The sequence below is a fragment of the Macrobrachium nipponense genome, chromosome 1, assembly GCF_015104395.2.
Source record: "Macrobrachium nipponense isolate FS-2020 chromosome 1, ASM1510439v2, whole genome shotgun sequence".
NCBI classification, from domain to species: Eukaryota; Metazoa; Arthropoda; class Malacostraca; order Decapoda; family Palaemonidae; genus Macrobrachium; species Macrobrachium nipponense.
The window spans coordinates 100,528,546-100,551,045 of NC_087200.1; positions in this window are offsets into that span (position 1 = coordinate 100,528,546).

Below are 22,500 nucleotides of genomic sequence, written 5' to 3' on the forward strand. Positions count from 1 at the left end.
TGAATTTTTGGAGCTAGCTGCAGCAGAAACATAACTGGTACCATAGTAATGTGTTATTAGAAGTTTTAAGTTGCAACTCAAAAACATATTTACAGTGGTTTGGTGAAACTATGTCAATTTTTACACATTGCAAATTCTTATGTTCTGTGTTTAATTCTTTTAAAGTGATTTTTTGTGCATTTATCCATTTTTCTTATTAAATTGAGTTTTTGTGTATTTATTAATTTTTCTTATTGAAGTGTGTGTTTTTTGTATTCTGTGTGATGAATGCTTTTTTTAGTGTTTTTGTAATTTTGGTATTTTCCACATTTTTCTGTGTTTGCATTTACCTTCACAATTTGATTAACTTAGTTCTTTTCATTAATTAATCATTGTCTATTTAATTGAATTTAACACTAGTGAATTCATTTGCATTTACTTAGAATTCTTTTCAAGTTTTATTGTTGTTTAGCACTTGTGAATTAACTCCCAAATTTTAGTTGTTACCTAACGTTTGAATTTCAATTGGATTAGTTAATTTTCTCGATTTTTTTTATAAATTAACTTTGATTTAATTTTACTTAATACTTAATTCAAAAATTAATTAAACTTTTTGTTGTTTTCAAGTAACAATAATTTCCCCGAGATTGTGAATTTCATTTATAAATTTTGAGTTTAATAATAATTTTTTTGTATTTAAAATTTTCATAAGTGTCTTATTTTTCACCAGTATTTTAATGTTGTTTAGGTAGAAATATAGATCGTCAATTTAGGTGTTTTCCTTCAATTTAATCGAAGTGAGTTAGAACTAGGGAAATACTTAGATTTTTAAAATTTGTTGGAGAGATGCCCTTTAATTAATTTAATTACATATAAGATTACCTCACACCTGTTTTAATGAACTTAGTCTAATTTTCTGCAATATTGATAAGCATTTAAGGGATCACTGTTGCGTTTAGAGTATGCAGTCGTATTTTATTTTTGATGAAGGTTCAGGTGATTGGGTGTTGTGAGGTAACTATTTTATGATTGATAAGTGTAGTACCCAGATACTTGGCACTTCGTCACAAGTATAAATGGTGCCCAGAGGCCCGGGAAAACAGACCACATATCACTCTAGTTTACACTGGTGGTGTTAGGGATATGTTTTGTTAGGAGAGTGACCATATAGTAGTTTTTTGCATTTATTCTGTTGAATTGTTAGTTAGTAACTTAGTGAAAATGGCTCAGTTCAATGTTCAGGAATTTTTACCAGCCCCTTCCATCCAAGTGTTATCTGAAACCACTCTAAGGCACAGTGGAGCGCTTTAGCAGTAGCATGTGGTGGTTATGTCTACTAGTATGGTAAAGGCACAAATAAGATATATTGCTATGGAATCATTGATAGACTCTGGTAGAATAACTGATGAAGTTAGAATTAGCTCAAGAGTTGTTGAATGTAGCACGTTCTGATCTTATAAATAAGCAAGAAGAAAAGAAAGCGAAAAGTGATGCAGAGTTAGAGCTTAGACACTTTGAAGCAGAAGTTAGTTTGATTAAGCTGAAAAGGCAGGCTGGAAGAGAGAGAATGCAAGCTGAATAGACAGGGAAAATCAAGAAAGTGAAGAAGAAAAAGCAGCAGAAGAGGAAATAGAAGTCGCAAGACATGAAAGGGAGATAGACCTGATAAGAGTTAGATCTAATTTACCTGTAATACTGTCTACCCCTAACCAAGGTAATCAAGACCCTGTATTTGATGTAGTAAAAGTACAGAAGTTAGTCCCGAAGTTTACTGAAGAAGGTCCAGACGAGTTCTTTGATCGCTTTGAAAAAGTGGCTTCAGATATAGGATGGCCAGAAGAAAAATGGTCAGTTTTGCTACAAAGTTTTTAAATTGCCAAAGGGAGAAGTGCTTATTTAGCCTTGACAGCTGATCAGAGTAAATGTGCTACAAGTTTATCAGATGACCCCAGAGTACTACACTGAGTGAAGATTACAATATAATTTGTAGGAAAGGCAATTACAATGTCAAGTGCCAGAATCAACAATGCACAGGTTTTAAGTCTCATCCAAGTTTCTGTAACAAATTTAATGGGAGACCCACAAGTGATACTACCAATAGTACACAAGGTAATACACCTCAGCAAGTTAATGTGAAATCCTCATCCAATTTTTCAAGACAGTTACAGAAACCACATGTTGTCTGCTTTAGGTGTGGAAGAGCTTGACACTTCAGTCAAGTGTATTACCGACATCAACAGCTACCAAAGCCTGTTGATTAAGTAGTGAAAGGTGACCAGGTGAAACAAACTATGAAGAGCAGTGTGGGAAAGAATCAAACTCCAGAGAAGACTGAAACTAAACGAGCTGAATATTTAGCAACCAGTGGAAATGTAACCTCAAGCAGTGAGTGGCTTAGCAGTGTGGAGGCTTTTAAGCCATATATCTATGAGGTTACACTGTCAACTCAAGGAGGGAGTGTGCAGGTACCAGTCAAGATATTACGTTATACAGGGAGTAACCATAGTGTTGTAGTATGTGGTGCTCACCCTCAGTTGGAGAAGTCTCATAGGAGATTCCGTTATTTTGTAGGTACAGGAGGAGAAGATGTAACTCCTATATGCCACTTACACCTGTCGTGTGAATGGGTGACAGGGAATGTTGATTTTGTTGTAAAGGACTCACTGACTGTGGAAGGTTTACATGTTCTGTTGGGCAATGAAGTTGGTGGTGAGCCATTTATTCCTTGTCCTGTAGCGACAGACAAACCGTTGAGGATTAGTCCTATGGTAAAGTTGGAGAAGAATAACCCCCGCCTGTTTCCTAGTTGTGTAACTACCAGAAGTATGAAGAGGACTATGCCTGTAAGTGAAAAAACTGAGGATTTACACATCCAAGAAGGATCAAGTGAAGGATTTTTGTGCTTAGAAGAATTCTTTCAGGGAAGTGATGTTTCCCTAGTGCTGACCAAAAAGAGATTTCCCAAGAAGACAAAGAAGAAGATGAAGAAGAAGAACCTGTTGTCCCTGAGAAGACTTTGAGTAGTCAAAGTGTTCCTGAAGATAGTAGTGCAACTACAGTTACTGCATTACCAGATATTGAAAGTTCAACCCTTGAAGTTGGTCAAGTGACAAGGGAGCAGCTAATGGACTTACAGAAGAAGGATGCATCATTAGGCAATTTGTTCTTCAGAGTTGTTGATCAAGAAGAGATGCAACAAACTCCTACCTGTTGTTGTCTAAAGGAAGGTTTGCTGATGAGGAAGCACAGACCTACAGATATACCAGGAGATGCTGTATGGGGCAAATATCATCAAATTTTTATTCCATATCCATTGAGGAAGCAAGTGGTAGCAGTAGCTCATGATGGACATATGGGAATCAGGAAGACTGTGGAGAAGATCATGAAATATTTTTTCTGGCCTGGACTTCACAGAAATGTTAGCAGGTTTTGCTGTGTGTGTCATACCTGCCAGATGGCTGGAAAACCGAATGGAACCATCCAGAAAGCCCCCCTACAACCTATAGAAGTTGAAGGAGAACCCTTTGCAAAGTGATTATAGATGTGGTTGGACCGCTGCTGAAGACAAAGAAGGGAAATGAGGATTTGTTAACATTAATGTGTCCTGTGACAAGATATCTGGAGGCGATCCCTGTTTGAAACATATCTGCCGAGATAGTTGCTGAAAAACTTGGAGTTTTTCTCAAAGTTTGGTACACCAAAAATAGTACAAAGTGACAGAGGAACGAATTTTACTTCCAAGTTATTCCAGGATGTGATGAATTTGTTAGGAGTGAAACAACAGTTATCCACTGCTTATCATCATGAAACTCAAGGTGTTTTGGAAAGGTTCCACTAGACATTGAAAAGTATGCTGACAAAGTATTGTTCTTAGTCAGGAAGAGAATGGGATGTTGGTTTACCATTAATGTTGTTTGAAATTAGAAATGCTTATCAAGAAAGCATTGGATGTTCACTTAATGAGATGATTTTTGGTATAGAAGTAGGAGGACCTTTGAAGGTCCTTGCAGAAAATTGGGAAGAAAATCAAGGGGAAATCCAAGGAAAGTAAATGAAAAGGAGATATGATGCTAAACTAAGTTAAGAAGTTTCAGTGTTGATCAACAAGTGTTAGTGTTCCTACCTGTCAAGAGGTTTCCCCTCATTAATAATTTCAAGGTCCTTACAAGATAATTGGGAAGTGATAGAACTTGTGATTGAATCACAGGAAGATGCTGTGAACCTCTTGAAGCCTTACTTCTCATAAACTAAAACTGGAACTGTGTCAATAACCCAGAAAACTTCATCTTCAGAAGACGATGATGGCTATGAATTGGGAACTGAAAGCAAGATGAATAATTCTTCAATTTTGGCAAAAATGGGGGATAAACTGAAACATTTGAATGTTAAACAAGGTGAAGACTTAAGTGATTAGAAGTTTCCCAGAAATTTTTGCAGATGTACCTAGGCGTACTGATCTGGCCAAGCATGAGATCAAGGTTCAAGATGATGGAAAACCATTCCAGTAAAGAGCTTATCGTGTATTACCTTATCATCGAGATGTTTTGAAGAAAGAAGTTGAGTATTTGCTGCCACATGGTTTAGCAGAACCAAGTTCAAGTCACTTCAGTTCTCCATGTGTTAGTGAAGAAACCAGATGATTAATTTAGGATACGTACTGATTATAGTAGCTGAATTCCATCAGTGAGGCTGACAATATTCCCTTGCCTCTTATAGATCAGTTACTTGATAATATTGGGCAAGCCAAGATTGTTTCCAAGATAGACTGATAGACTTGTTGAAAGGATATTATCAAATTCCCTTAGATGAGAAGGCTAAGTTGCTGTCAACTTTTATTACTCCTTTTGGACTGTATCAGTATACTGTTCTGCCATTTGGTCTGATGAATGCACCTGCAACGTTCCAACGAGTGATGGATCAACTGCTAGGATCTATAGCAGGAGTAGGTATATACCTGGATGACATAGTGATTTACTCTACAACATGGGAAGAACCTCTGAAGATTCTAAGGAAGGTTTTCAAGAAACTACAAGAAGCAAGACTAACAGTCAACCCGTTGTGTAAAGTTAGAAACCATTTCTGGGAGGCAACTTATATGCTGTTGCTTTCGCAGTGCATATTATCCTCTTCATAACCGTATGAGGTGTTGTAAAATTGTTTGCAATATTTTCAGATTCCTTGTTTTGCTGAGAGTTAATATGTTCTAATAATGTATGTTCAGATTTAGCATAACATAATTTAAAATTTAAGAATAATGTAGAATGTGAGAAGAGAGAGAATAGCATTGTCCATTCGAAGCAGGAAATTGCTGCCATCACTTGAGGCAGCGTCGTTCCAATTTTTCTTTTTTGTAAACAATCATGCAATGCTCATGACTTGTTTCAGACTTGTGTCTTTGTCGAGAAATCACACGAAGATTGCATCATCTTTCGTAAGATCGTCCTAGAAGGATTCTAGATACCTTTCATTTCATATTATAAGTAGTTAGAAAATTTTTTGTGTTGAAAACTATCTAATATTACTGGTAAATTAACTCTTATATTTCTCAATTTGTCCAAGAGAATATACTGACTCGTAAATAGCTTAAATTTTGAAGTGGAAAGGTTTGTAACGTCATTCAAGGAAATGACGAAACTTAATTTCATTCGAGAAAATTCTATAATCATATCTTTTATTTTTAAAGACTTTTATTGTTTTAAATCGTGTAATAATAAATGCTATTTATGATTGTAATCCCACTTTCTCTCTATTTATTGTTTTGAAAGAGAAGTTTTACGATATTAGCTGTCCCTCGTTCGCACAATCATTTAAGCCCATCAGGCAGTTTAGGGCTGAGATTCACTGATCAATTTCCATACAAGAGAGATTTTGTCATTCTGAGATTTGAAACCATAGTGTAAGGAGATAATCTCTCTCTCTCTCTCTCTCTCTTCTCTCTCTCTCTCTCTCTCTCTCTCTCTCTCGTAAGAGAGAATTTACATTTTCACATTAACATAAAGACTTTATATTTAGTGGTCGGTCACTCATAAATTTTAGATTTGGTATTTCTTAGAGTTATCTAATATTGCTTAGTGCTTATTGTGGAATCTGAACAGACATTGTACAATTGTGTAACGATGCCTTTTTTGGAATACTTTGGTGAACTTTTTGAGTACTTTGGTGATTTTTTTGGAATATAGTGAATTTTTGGAGCTAGCTGCAGCAGAAGCATAATTGGTACCAAGATAATGTGTTATTACATGTTTCAAGTTGCAACTTGAAAACATATTTACAGTGGTTTGGTGAAACTATTTAATTTTTTACACATTGCAAATTTTTATGTTCTGTACTTAGTTCTTTTAAAGTGATTTATATTTTTTGCATTTATCCATTTTCCTAATTAAAGTGATCTTTTTGTGCGTTTATCCATTTTTCTTATCGAAGTGTGTTTTTTATTATTCTGTGTGATGAATGCTTTCTCAGTGTTTGCATTTACATTCACAATTTGATTTACTTAATTGTTTTCATTAGTTAATCATTGTCTATTTAATTGAATTTAACACTTGTGAATTTATTTGCATTTGCTTAGAATTCTTTTCAAGTTTTATTGTTGTTTAGCACTTGTGAATTAATTTCCAAAATTTAGTTATTACCTAACACTTCTGAATTTCAATAGGATTATTTAATTTTCTCGATTTTTGGGATAAATTAACTTTGATTTAATTTTACTTAATAATTAATTCAAGAATAAATTAACCTTTGTTGTTTTCAAGTAACAATAATATCCTTGAGATTGTGAATTTCAATTATAAATTTTGTGGTTTAATAATGAATTTTCTGTATTTAAAATTTTCATAAGTTTTTTTTTTTCACCAGTATATTTAATTTTGTTTAGGTAGAAATATAGAGCGGTAATTTGGGTGTTTTCCTTCAATTTAATTGAAGTGATTGAGAACCATGGAAATACTTAGACTTTTAAAAGTTGTTGATGGAATAATGCCCTTTAATTAATTTAATTACGTATAAGATTACCTCACACCTGTTTTAATGAACTTAGTCTAATTTTCTGCAGCATTGATAAGCATCTAAAGGGTCACTGATGCCTATAGAGTATTCAGTTGTATTTCATTTGTGATGAAGATTCAGGTGTTTGGCTGTTGTGAACTAACTATTTTATGATTGGTAAGTGTAGCAACCAGATACTCGGCACTTTGTCACAATATCAATATATATATATATATATATACGCTTATATATAATTCACAGGTATTTTTTACCAGATACGTGTGTAATTGCAGAGACCAATAATGCCATCGTAACTCATCAAATTCTTCACACTTTTTGGATAGGCTTGTCACTCTATGAAGCCTAAAATCCAAATGCAGGAATATGAAGAAATTCTAGCATCTGTAACAGGATTCGAATCCGCATCCCCAGAGTATCTGAACAAGGTCACGTTACTGACCTAGTCTGATACTTCGGACACTGGTTCAAACCCTGCTACATTAGTCGAAAGACTACTTATTCTTGCATTTGGGATTTAGGCTTTGCAGTGAGAAGCATATCCAAAAAGTGTGAAGAATACGAAAAGTTAAGTTGGGTTTGAACTCAGGCGAGGACGAAATTATTATCAACTCAAAAATTCCCTTTCGGTTATCATATATGAAAATATATTAATTAAGCGGTAGAGAGAATTGGATATCAAAGGACATTTGTAGCTCGATGAATGTATATGAATCACGGTGATGTGATAAAAAATTCATATGTCATGTGCCGCAAAAGTTCGACTTCGTTAACATGGATGAGGGGGTTGTATATCGATTCTAATTACAAATACCTGAGTTCGACAGTGATTTGTAAGGTCGTAATCAGTATCAACTTATACCTCACTTGTTGGCCCAGTCGATAACATCAACGAAGTCCTGATTTCTCCTCTGTCCGCTGGGCGCTGGTTCGAACCCACGAGAGGACGAATTATTATGAACTAAAAAAAATAAATTTCCCTTTGGTTAACATATATGGAAATATATTAATTCAGAGGCAGGGCGAATTAAATATTAAAGGACATTTGTAGCTCGATGAATGTATAATAATCACGGTGATGTGATAAAAAAATTCATATATAATAATATATATTATATATATATATATATATATATATTATATAGATATATTAAGATAATATTATATTATTATATATATATTAAATATATATATATAATATATATATATATAGATGTATATTATATCTTATAATATATATATAGATATGGTATATATAGAGATATATATATTATTATATATATATATATATATATATACATATATATATATATACATAAATATTATTAAATACATACCATATATATATATATATTTTATATAATATATTATATATATATATATATAATATATATATATATATATACACATACATACACTATATATATATATATATATACATACATACTACATACATATATATATATATATTATATATATTATAATATACACACATATATCTATAATATAATATATATTATATCTATATATATATTATAAATATATATAATAAAATATATCCCTATTTAGGATATATTATATATATATAATATATATTATATAATATATATATATATATAATACGTAATGATTACATAGATATATATATTAATGTATTTATATCTATATTATGTATTATATATATTATATATATCGGTATAGATGCATATATAATATATTATATTATATAATATTATAATAATATATATATATATATTATATTTATATTACAATAATATTATAATAAGACTTACTTCTGTTGTTGTACCAGCGCCATCTAGCTATTGCTATAAGTCCTGAACCAGCGCCATCTAGCTACCGCTGAAGATCGCCCACCGTCATCTAACTATTGCTAAACAAGCAATAATTGTAAATATTGTATATGTAAAATCCATGATAGGTAAATTAAGTTAACTTGTACTCTGAATTTTCAGACTAGAGCAGTCTGATTTACCTAACCAAAGTGTAGAGTTTATTATCTTATATTTAGTGTTAAGAGCTGTGTATAAATATCAAAATATTCATTCTTGAGTGCCTTTTTCTGTCGTTGTTGCATCATTTATCTGCAGTAAGCTGGTGAATAACAAGAAATTAAGAACAGAAGTGACAGTAAGAGAAGGGGCCATGAGGGGTATAGTTCGCATTCCTCGGAAGAGTGTTTTAAATCTGGAAATGGGAGTAAGAGGAACGTGACAATAAATATATATATATATATATATATATATATATATATATATATATATATATATATATATATAATAACACAACCAAAGAAGTATTATCCATCATTGAACTGATAAAACACCGTAACTTATAACAAAAATAATTATCCAATTATGAAGGTTTGTCTTATGAATACCATTTTATCCTATGACTATATACTGCGAAGGGATGATTACCATTCAGTTCAACCCAGCAGTGAAATAGAAAACATTTCAAGTCCCAAACACTAAGACTAAGGACTTCAAAAAGGAAATACTTGTCAGTCAAAAAATATAAAGAGGTCCCTTCTTTTTTCTTGCACTACGTCCTTTTCATGGCGGGAACATTAAGATGTTTTAGAATAATATCATAGACGATAACTGCCTATATATATTCACAATCTATAATACAAGTAAGGAGACGACCATCGTGTGTTCAAGCAGTCATTGAAACAACAAATCGCATATTATTCGAACTAAAGTTCTCTCCCATGTAAATCATCTTCTCGTTCAGTTTTCTTTCCACACTGCAAAGTTTTAAGGAAAAGCTATTCCGGTAGCCGCTGATATTTTTTTGTTAGGCCTAATGGATCCCTACACTTCCCTTTCTCTTTCGGGAGTTACTATTTTTGCATTTTAAAGTTCACAAAAAGTTTTATGATGAAAGGATTATTGTGCATAAGTCTGTGGAATATGCTTTTTTTTTTCTTTTTCATATAAGATACAAAAAAATTCTTAGACTTGCCCTAAGATTGTGGAGATAATAATGCATTTTTTGCTGAAGACAAAACAACGTGAAAGCCTCTATTATGTACAGAGAATACCAAACTTTAGAAAAAGAAGTTCCGTTAAAGAAAAGTCGAAATAACTCACAATAGCACGTGGCCTTTAGAAACATATTACATATGGATTTCCACTAATACTACAAACATCAAAAAGGAAATAAATCAATATAAAAACATTTCTTAACTATTTCAAGAAAAATAATCCATTTATTGACATTCCTGGGAGAAATAAAAATACTGAAAAAACAGAGGCTTTAAAAAAGTTGAACATTTTCATGAATCTAATACTGTACATTTCTTTAGCCATTAGCTGTCCTTGACCTAATAATGAAATGAATCCTATTTCTTGGCACATAGTTCTTCGTGTTAAAGCTCTTGGCCTATATAGACAATTTTGTTCAGGATTGAAGGATAGGCTTCGCAAATGGTTGTATCTATTAACTCATACATCTTCACACCCACTTCGTTTCATATATATATATATATATATATATATATATTATATATTATATATTATATATATATATATATTATATATATATATTATACATATATATATTTAAATTTATTTCTTATTCAGCTATGCGAAATAGTTGAAAGACGGATGTGGTGAGCAATGACATTCTTTGAAAGGATAGACATTCAGCGTTAGCTCTCACGGAGCCAAAAGTGAATGTTCTTTGTTAAGAAGAATCTACTGTCTCAGATGTCACCTTGACAAAAGCTGTGTGCAAGGAAGATTCCTCGAACGATGTGTTCGTGTATGCCTCTGTTTCTGTGGGCGGAACCAGCAAGAGATAAGTGTTATTTTAAATAAATTACTTTCCTGCTAAGGAAAATATAGCATGCAGAAAACTATTTGAGATGACGTGTGAAGTGCCAAAGAACCTTTTTTTGTGTTCATGAGGGATCATGAGAATTATTATCATTATTATCATTACAGTAAATGTAATGTTCAAATATTAAGGAACTGTGCTTAGTAAATAGAAACACTGTATTACTTATAATATATATATATATATATATATATATATATATATATTATATATAATATATATATATATATATATATATATATATATATTATATATTCAATCAACAAAATACATGGTATCTTTCTTGTGACAGAAAATGTAATGTTCAAATATTAAGGTACTGCGCTTAGTAAATAGAAACACTGTATTACTTTATTATATATATATATATATATATATATATAATATATATATATATATATATATATATATATAAAGTAATACAGTGTTTCTATTTACTAAGCGCAGTACCTTAATATTTGAACATTACATTTTCTGTCACAAGAAAGATACCATGTATTTTGTTGATTGAATTCTCGGAAGGAGAAAAACTATTTCAACGATTGTCTTTTGAGTTTTTCTTTAAACAATGTATCCTGTCAAACACTAAGAAAACTGGTATTGAAGGAAAAATCATCAGTATGGAAAAATGGAATATTTGAAATGTTACGTTGAAAACGTTGCACATTTGTTAATGGAATTTGGGAAGTTAAGAACTGTTCAAATAAGCAGCGCTAAAAGCTTTAAATCTACACATTTAATACAAAATCAAATAATTGTGTACTTGCGAAATAAGACACTTCCTCAAATACAAAAGTGGAGGCTAGGAAACCATACAATGTTTAGCGAGCTCTGCTGTGTCGTTGTTTATGACTGATACATAATCGAAGAGCCACATTCAGCTGCACTCTGAAGTCCTAAAACCACTGGATGGGTAACAGTCAGAACAATGGCCTTACATTCTTGGGTTTGGGTTCCCTTGTTTCCAGGCACTGTCAGACACACTTTGTTCTCTCTACCTTCAGTTTTATTAACTTTTTTGTGCACGTACTGAAGTACATTTTTGTTTATTTATTATTAAGACACTGATTATTATATATACTTGGCTTAATTAATGTCATATTTTTTGAGTTGTTCTTTCTTTCCCATATAAACTGCAGTATTCTATTATGAAGAACCTTGCTGGGAAACAATTTTCTTCAACTTATTGTGGCAATTACAAAGGTACCGTTTTAAAAAGCAAGAGACTCACTTGTTTGCTAATTCAATGAAAATCAGATTTCAATTAATCTTTAAATATATCTGAACTTCGATATACATTATTATAAATACGTCACAAAATACAACAAAAGTTGGTTTATAAATAATTCTCGCTTACCTAAAGTGGATCTCTCTCTCTCTCTCTCTCTCTCTCTCTCTCTCTCTCTCTCTCTCTCTCTCTCTCTCAAGAAGAAGAAGAAGAAGAAGAAGAAGCAAAAAGAATTTTATCTGAAGAATATTGTGGAATGTTAAAGAATTATTTCCTACCTATGAATACGACACTAAGAATTTTCTACTTTCAAATCGTAATCTATAAGTAGGAGGAAATGTAAAAAATAAAAACTCAAAAAATAATTCATATTCACAAGTGTACTTCATAATAACAAGTTTCCTTCTTTGAATGCGATGTCGAAAATTTCATACAATCAACCCTTCTTGAAAGGAATCACATCAAGAAAAATCTAGAAAGTCTTTTTTATCTCTCTGTAGAGAAAGAGAGAGAGAGAGAGAGAGAGAGAGAGAGAGAGAGGGGTAATGTCCGATGAACAGCTTCATATCGTTTTGTTTTTATGATAGTAATCTCTCAGTTTGTGCCCATGTTGCAATAGAAACAAAAGACTGACTACCAAGTAAGTCACTGCCTTAGTCATTAAAGGTGCACTAGGGGTAAGGGAACCGTACCCAGAGAGATGATTACACAGAGGCGCGCACACACACACACACGCACACACAGAGCACACAAGGTGAAATTTTTTACCACCTTATTGAACCCGAGAACAACTAAAAAAATATAATGAATAAACTTTGTAAAAAACAAAGCAGATATAAGAAAACCTTATAATCTTAAAATCTCTTTCAACTTTAAGGTAATATTAGGTTTGGACCGAGGTAAAAAAAATTTTTTTATCAACTGATGGCTTGTTTAGTTAGATATCCACTTTATAATAGTTTTAACCTAGTAGAACCATATCCCAATATCAGTTCGTAATTGATTAGTAGTACGTTTTCTTTTTTTACAGATGGCTCCAAAGAATTCCTCCTATTTTTGTAAAGAACTACGATGACTATTTAAATTAAGTTTCAAATGAGATCAAGAAGAAAATAATTGGCGCTGCGATAAGCCTGCTAAAAAGTTGTCTGGAGGACACCATTGAAAAGGTCAGGAAAACGCACAGAATAATACAAGAGATGATACTACCAGCTTAAGACTGCTAAAGTGTGTGGATATGGATTCCGCAGATTCCTATGAGAAATCTTGTGCGTTTGTTTTTCCAATATTGCAGATTTAAACTGGTAACAAGAGAGTTTGCTAGACCTGTGTAACTTTAAAATATAAAAAAGCAAGATTATATCGCGCACATACTAATGCCAAGAAACTAACAAAGGAAGGAAAGATCAATCCAATTAAAATGCACTTGTAGCTTAGTAGCAAGGAGATTTATGAAATGCGAGTTGTCTTCGAAAAATACCTCAAAAGCTGGGCTCTGAAAAGAGTCTGATAATCTTATTTTTGATTAAACAAATCAGCAGTTATGTATATGAACATACATTTAAAGATAAATCTGTACAGATTTATCTTTAAATATATGTACATATACATAATGTCGGATTTGTTTCTCGAACAGCATTGTTCTCAAAGTCATGTCTGCCGTAAGGAACATAATTATCAGCTGCATTCAAAATGTAATGCCACTTCACCTTAATATTATCTTTAGAAAACTATCACTGGCACTGATGCTGGGGCTGATGTCTATTTCTAATAGTCATTCTACTCCTTATCTTCATCTGAAAAAAGTTTTATTAAAGTAACTGGAGTTGCCATTAACCATAACAGCCATCCATAATCATGCCAAGAACACTCACAATATCTGGATAACTCAAAAGGATATCATCCCTAATATATTGGAATTATTGATAGGGTAGCAGACCACCCTGGCCTCCGCCTCCTGGAGAGACCTAGCCTCAACACAACACAGCCGATGGTGGCACATAGGCTGCCGCCCACTAGCACCCCAGAGCCGAACGACCGGACCAATCAGTTGCTGTGCCCATCTACCGGTAGTGGCCTTACCAATAATACCCTCCCAGTCCTCAACGTCTGCACGTGAAAACAGTGCGATCATCGTCGCGAATATGGATTCGCAGACTCGTCGACATCGAGCCTTTTATGAGTCGTTATCAGCTCACAAACACAGCGAGCTGCCTACCATCCCAGAAGATACTATATCTGTGTTGGAGGATGAATCCAATACTGAAGGATGGACCACTGTTCAAAAAAAAGAAGAAAGCCTATAAGTAAACACTAGTCCAAGATGAAAGAAACCTTCCCAATAAGTTTCCTGCAATCAATTCATCTTCACCTCTTCCAAAATATAAAGCCACCTATGCTGAAATTGCAAGATTGAAGAAGCCAAATCTAAACCTGAGGATGTCTATTCGACCAAATCATTACCACAAAGCAAAGACACTGAAGAGATTCTTCGAGGGAACACAGTTCTCCAACTGTTAAACCCAAAGGAAAATATAGATGCTAAAAGATGCACTGTAAAATCTTGAAAATCCAGTATACCCACAAAAAAAGTCATCGCCACCTTCCAAGGAGAAATACCCAAGCAAGTTTTCCTTGGTAGATGGGGATCATTCCCCACTGAAGCATTTATTCCAGAGCCACTTCGATGCTATAAGTGCCACGAGTCTGGACACCACAGCAGCTGCAGCAGCCACAGAGAGGTGTGGTATGTGCTTCAAACCTCATCCAACCAAGCAATGCCTAGATGCTTTCAAAAGAGGAGAAAAAGTTGAAAGTAAATACCCAACTGTTCTCTTCAATATCAAGCATGGAACAAAAAGTGCATTTCGACTTGAAAAAATCGAGAAGATTAAGACAACTTCTCAACTTTTACTGACCACAAAACCTTCAAACTTAATTTCAAAACTGAATGAAGAAGGAGTGACCAGGACAAAGCTACAAAGAGAGATCAAAGCAGCACTACATAAGTTAGCCAGTGACAAGCCGATGCCCAGAGAGGCAGTACCAAGTACTTCAGAGCCTTCCTCTTCCTTTCCTTGAAATCCTAACCCCACATCCATCTCTAAGGTTGACAGCCCTTCTTCCCAGAGTTATCCTTCTTCCCTTTCAGACAGCTTAGATAGTGCCAACTGAGTTCCCAGAGCAGTGGGTGAAAGCTCAATAACACTTACAATCTTAATTAATTCAGACTTAATTTCTTGTATATATCAAAGACTATGTCCACACACTTGTACCGAGCACCATAGGATTTCATTTTGGGATGATGTCTTCTTTGGCATAGTCATTAAAGTCATTAAATGTCTTTGAAGTACGTGGAGGTGAGGAATTGATAAGTGATGAGCCATCAATGATGACTGAATCTCCCTTTGTTCTCCCACTGGGACATTCACTTGCGCTTCAAGAATTTCAACCAGCTGTAACTTCTGACATGTATGAAGCTTGCCGCTGTCACTGAGAGATGCAGGGTATGACTGACTCTCATGCTTGAAGAATTCTTGCAAGTCACACTGTCTGTTCTGGCTTGAGATGAACAGCTGCGAGAATAACTGACAGTCATTTTTTAGAACTTTCTCCTTAGAAATTCCCTCAGCCTGTTGTTGTTTCAAGAATGAAACAGGGTTCTTCTTGACTGGATGATAGAAAAGACTTTCAGCTTCATCCTCTAGCCCTTTCATGCCTCACCAGTGATGTGTAGCTACCATTTCAGCTAGAGTTGGGTCTGCAATGTTCTTTATATCTAACAACATCAGGTCTGCTGATTCTTCTTGGAATGGGTTACCCATCTCCTGCATCACTGCAGAGAGTGATTTCACCTTTTCAAAGAAAGGTTTCTGGGCACTCAGTGTCTGCTCATGGTGTCTGCTGCTGTATGTGGCATCCTTCATACCAGACATGACCTTGTATCCAGCTAGTAGACGACTAACTTCAGGTCCAGCGACCATCCACCTACGAAATGCTGACGGGTCTTCTGTCAACCCAATTGCTCCTCCGTCACCTTTGATCACTGCATTATTGTGCTCGTGTGCTTGATCAATTGCCATGCCAGAGAATTCTCTTCTCAACTTATGGATGATTAAGTTACCATTGTGAAACTCCTTGGCCACGTCTGGACGTTGTTGTTCGAGTGATATCATATCTTGGAGGTGAATAGTGATACACCGGGCATAGTTAACACTTATTTGCAAAGAAGTAAGGCACCAGTTCTGAAAGTGCTTCATGGTACAAGTTGAGGTCTCCCTCTCTGAATATCGTGAATTCCATGTCCAGACCAGACTCCAGAATTGGAACTGCAGACTCTCTTTCTTCCGTTGTTCACACCAATCCTCAAAGGTTATTTCTGATGTGCTGGACTCTTCAGAGCAGAAATCATGATATGCCTTCTTTATCAGTTTGTACAAGCTGCATGGTGTAATCTGGTGTGCTTGTCTTGTCTTTGCAACACTGGATCCAGAGAGGTAAGACTCTGATGTACCAGATGAGGCCATCCCTGCTTCCACAATGGCACTGGTCCACCCACTGTCTCATAGGTTCCTATCAATCTCAGTGAAGCCATTTCTATATGAAGGCCTCCGGACATGGCAACAAACTTGTCCTCTCCATATTCTTGCCCCTTCACTGTATTTGTTTCGACAGAACATACAACGGTTGGTCAGCAACAATTACCGGTGTCTGCTGTGGGTTCAAAAAAGCCACTGTATCACGGACCTTCTCCATGACATGCTTGATAATTGCAACAGAGTGTGCCTGGTCTCGCCACATAGGCATCATTGCCGATATGATCACTTTAAATGGACGGCTCCTTTTCTGTGTTGCATGATATGCTGACCATGTGATGCTGACTGCATCAGCCACATTCTCAGTGAGGAAGACTTCCTCCAACCAAGAATATTCTTCTTTCAAATGTGACTTGATCGACTCTGGTGCTGGTAAGGATTGGCTTGCAACTGGAGGAGGATTGGGGTTTTTGGTGATATATGTTGGTTAAATATCGGTGTATGGTTCTGGAAGCTCTGGAACTTTTTTAACCTTCATTTTTTACTCTATATCTCATTTGAGTGGCTCACGTTCATCACCAGGGTTTCCTGTGTTTGGATGCTGGCAAATAGACACACTTGTACTGTGTAAAGATGTTTCTGCTGTGGTCGCAGTCAGATAATGATCTATGTTGTCAACTACTCCAGTTGTGAATAAATTCTTTTTCAAGACTGGATTACACCATCTTCCACATACTGTGCAACAACTGCTTCTCCTAACTGTGCTGAGATTTCTAAGACTTGGTCATATGATATGCTGAGCCCATTCTCATGGAGCATTTCAATTGTTTGTCTCTTCCTCGTCTTGGCAAAGACATACAGGACCATGTAGACTGTAAAATGTGGCTCCCGGTCCTTGGAATGCCTGTGGACATCCATTCCTTCCTTGTACTTGGTGAAGCAGTTGTACTGTAGAAGTTGTGATGTAGCAAAGTCTGATTTTAATGCTCCATGATGGAGTTGGGACTTGATGTCTGCACCATGTTTGATCATGTATACAAACTGAAGCAGTGATGATGGCACAGCCTGTTCTAAGTCTTTGTCATGAAAATAGCTGCTGAAATTCGACTTCTGACGGAGCATGTCTTGTCTTATTATCCCAGCGGTTTTTGCTAGATGGATCGCTTCACCATAATGGGATGCTTCGGATAGGATTGAACCTACATCAGTTTCAACAGCCAACAGAACTTCTTGTCCTTGGCGATTAGCTTACAGTTGTGGAATGTGCAAAAGCAGCTGATCCTTGAGTTGAGTGGGATGAACATCAGGCAAGTCAACACCAAGCTGTTCCAGCCTCTACTTGTAAAACTTGGTCAAATCAGCAAGCTTGAAAATCGGTGGCCTCTCACTGGCATTTTACATCTCGTAGATGTAGGTGACTAGTTCAGAGAAAGCAATTGGATATGCATCCTTCCAGTGTTCCTGTGCTTTTTCTTGTGCTTGCACCTTTAGGTATGCCCGTTCTCGGTTATACAATGCCACCAAACAGCCAGGGTGAATTTCAACTCTTGGGCTATGAGATCTCCTGCACTTAGTTTGGCGAGAAGTTTTGTATCACTGAGTGTTTTGGCACATTCATTTATTCTCATAGTCACTTGCATTGTCATTGCTTCTCTAAGCTCCCCTCCCTCAGTTTTGCAGAAGAAGCATTCTTTTGTTTTAGATTTTGGAGCTTTCGTGGAATCTTACTTTTACTGCCCTCATCACTAGTACCTACATGACTTGCTCTTTTTTCAGCTTGGTGTAACTTTGTGTTGTTGAACAGAAGCCTGCAACTCTCATGATATTGTGCCATATTTTTTTTCAACGTTTCCTCTATCCTAGAACTTTCGTCAAGTCTTGCAGGGTCTAGCTTGATTGGTAGCGTATTGATTGAGTGAAACAGAGGAATATTCTTTACCAGGTTCATGTATCCATCATCCCATCTTCTGGCAGGGTTGGGCTGGGGAGATTTTAGATCTTCTTTCTTAAACTCCTGACACAGGCAACACTGGTCCAGTCTGTTTTCCATGATCGTCCAGTAGAGTTCGCATCCATGATTACGATGACGTTCAGGATCGAGGGTTTATCCTTTTACCACCCTGTACATGTAATGGTATAATAGGCCTCTTATATCCTGTAATATACAATAGGGGCTTTCCTGTATGGGATGCAACTAAGTTCTTGCTCTGTGCCATACACCTAGACCAATTGTTCATCCAGTGTCATCCTAGACCAATTGTTCATCCAGTGTCATAAGTCCCGTGCGGCTGCCTAACTGATTTGGGGCTGATTAGGCAGCATTTGGGATACTGGTAGGCTGTTGCAGTATGATACCAACATAAATTTCCTACTTAGCTGACACTGAACCCCATGCTGAGTTTCACAGCAGTGATGTCACCAATGTGCCTTGGTAGCGCCCGACAATCACTCCTTTAATAGAGTGCCTTAACCATGTTATAAAATAGAAAATATACATCAGCAGGCTTAAAAACAATGGAATCCGCACTTAGATAATGCAATTCAGACAACTACAAATATTTCTAAGCAAAACATCAACTTCAGGTGGTTATTTTGGTGGCCATCTTGAAAAATGGCCGCCATTTTGGATTTTCAATTGGGAAATCAGGCAGATTTGATTAGTATCCCTTGGAGAACAATTGTGCCAAATTTGGTGCTTGTATCATCATTTGCACGATACTTCTAAAAAATTACTCTTATCTGCCCCACTAAGTCTTTTTCAGTCTTTCCTTTTAGTGAAGGTTCAACCTAATTTTTTAATGGTAGTTACCAATCTCCTTATATTATAGATAGCATCAGTAGTAAAATGGACAAAAATGCATGAAAGGCTAGAACTTGCACAAAACTACAAGGCAGAGGGAAAGTATCGAGCCCACAAAAATTCAGGGTTATGGATTTATTTGAGGCACATGCTAGAATGCGTCCATCTATGTCTGTAGTGGGTGTTAAGCAAACAAATGCACTGAAAAAGGTAGCTCGCGTCTTGGGAGGTCTCAGATGTAAATGGCGAAGGTAGAGGTAGAAAGAACTGTTAAGAATTCAGTTTTCTACTGAAACCAAAATCAGTGGTTCATATGAAGCAAGATGGACTGAAAGGGCAAGAGGGAGAAATATGTAAATGTGACAAGAAGTTAATGTATATAAAAGGATGCATCAGCTTGAATAGATGGAGGAAATGTTGTGTCTAGTGAAGCAAAATTACTATATATGAAGGAATAAGTATCTAAATAGGAAAAGTCTATGTATGATAAAAGTTACTGACGAGTGTCTAAAACAATGAAAGTTACTATGTGTGAAGAAATCTGCGAGCAAGCTCCATTTTATGAAAGTGAAAGGAAAAAGTATCAAAATTTTAAAGCTCTCTCCTCAAACGGCCGGGTTGGTGGAGGTGCGGGTGTGGGTGAGGGATGAGTAAGAAAAGAGAAACAACAATCACTGTCACATTCGCACGTTGTTATAAACTGAAGGCTCATCAGTAATATATCGAACCACGCGTATCCATCTTTTTACCAAAACTAAAATCTTTTTCTATTTCTTCTGTACATCTCTACATTTCCCACATTTTCAATATTTTATCCTTAAGCAAAATATACAACGAAGGAAATTCGTCTTAACTGCTTCAACTAAAGTGTACTTCATTCACATTGAACGCCTTCACTTTCATATAGTAGAGTTTTAACAGTCGTTTCATAGATTTCAACCTTGGCTTTCATTGTTAATCTTTTTGAGTAACTTTGTCTTTTTCGTGCCTTTGCTTTGAGAAGTTCCTCCCTTCCTCTATATCCAAGCTGGAAGTTCTCATAATGAATGGTAAGTGTGTCTACATGAATTCTTGAAACGCAAATGACCTATTTCTTGGTATAATGCAGCTCTTCCTCTTTCAGATCCAGATACATTCATGTGGCACAAAGTCATGATCCTTGGGGAAAGAAATGAAACCTACTAAGCCCTCTTAAAGACTACCATAGCCAAAGATTACCTGAGATCCACCCCAACTCTACTTGTATCTTACAGAGTTACAGCAAAATTAGTATTTCACTGCTATCTTTACTTTGAATTTCAATCGAAGCTCCAGTAACTGAAGGCTTTCCCTCTTTTTTTCTGTTGGCCTTTTACTAATTTCTTTATCATTTTCTTTTCCTTATATCTCTTTAGCTAAATGTTGTAAAATCATTGTTTGTGGTCAGGCCATGTGGCCTTACCACGGCCTATGTTAAAGAGAGAAAATCTCGTTTGTTCTTTGTGCCTAGAGAGTGTGTGTGCCTTTGTATATACAGTGTTAGCAAACTAACAGTACCTTGAGGATACGTACTCCTCCAGGAAAGTAGGTAAGTTAAATCAATTCAGCTTGTGTGATATTACCCCTGGGTATGTGAAATTACAGTTCAAAAACAAATATTAAACAAAATTTCACCCAAATGAAGTAAGGCAATTCTATTATATATCTTGAAAAAAATGCATCATGAGATTTGAAATGTTGCAAAATTTTCCCCACTCCAATATTCTTCCCAACCATTCGTATACATGGTACCAACTTGTTGCTTCACCATTATTGTGAATCATCTCTTTTCTTGTCCTACTATTTAATAAAAATCACTCATAATACACATACAAATCAGAAGCACAATTCTTTTCATTTATACAAAATTCTTAGCTCCATCTCTACTTCTTGATTGAACTTCATATCATTACAAGTATTAATGTCTATTTTCAAGTTTGCATTCTTGCAAAACCAGTTCCTAGTGTCGGTGTTTTTCTTCATTGCCTCTGATCAACCTTCCGCCTCCATCAATGAATCGTTTTTTCCTCACTACTTTGCACCTATCTCTAACATCCCTTCTCGGAATTTTGTACCACACTATCAATGAAATATTGAAAAGAACCGTTACATAGGTTCATCTATCAGAGCCACTATTTTGCTAAATCGGTCCCTCTCTTTTGTAAATAACACTTCCCTTTAATCATGAACAAAATTTAATCACTTCATACAAGTAAACTCATATCCATGCAATTTCCATATTCCCCAGCTAGCTTTCTTGTAAATGCAAGCCACAAACACATTTTCCTTAGATTTCGTAACTTATCACAACTCTTTCTGAACTGGCACCTAATCTACACACTCTTCTTCTTGTCGAGACCCAAACCTTATCAAACTCAATCTGACTACAAATTCTCATTTTGACCTTGTAATTCCTCAATATCATGTCCTTTAATCTTTGTCACACGCTTAGCTTTCAGCTATCAAAATATGTTGCACTGAACAAACAACTCATCACAAATTAAATACTCATTCTCTCAAAAGGTTAAGAATATATCCAGAAAGTGTGCCTATGTACTCAGAAGCTGCAATATGAGTGGATATTGAAGAGACAACTTCTCTCAGGAGATGAAGTGAGGCTTTTATCTGTCGTGAAATATATAAAGGGAAATCCTGTAAAAAAAATTTAGGGAATGATGAGAAAGAGGAGACCCGGAAAGCGCTTGGCCCACAGACTGCCAAATGTGTTAGGATGGAGAAGGCCTCAGTTTGTCGGAGAAGCGAGAATGCGTATAATGTTGAGGAAAGGAATTCTGCAAGGGTGGGCATGTGCAATGTGTAGTTTGTAAGTGTGTGTACGAGGTTTTAACTGGAGATGTTTACATACTTATAAGTATGCATACTAAATAAATGATGATGCCCACGTTATCTCCACACATACATATATATCTTTTATATATAACTCCTCTGGATATGGATGTTTGTATATAAAACAAGACAAAACCATATGAGATAAGTAATATATAAATATATATATATATATATATATATATATATATATATATATATATTATATATATATATATATACCGAATGAA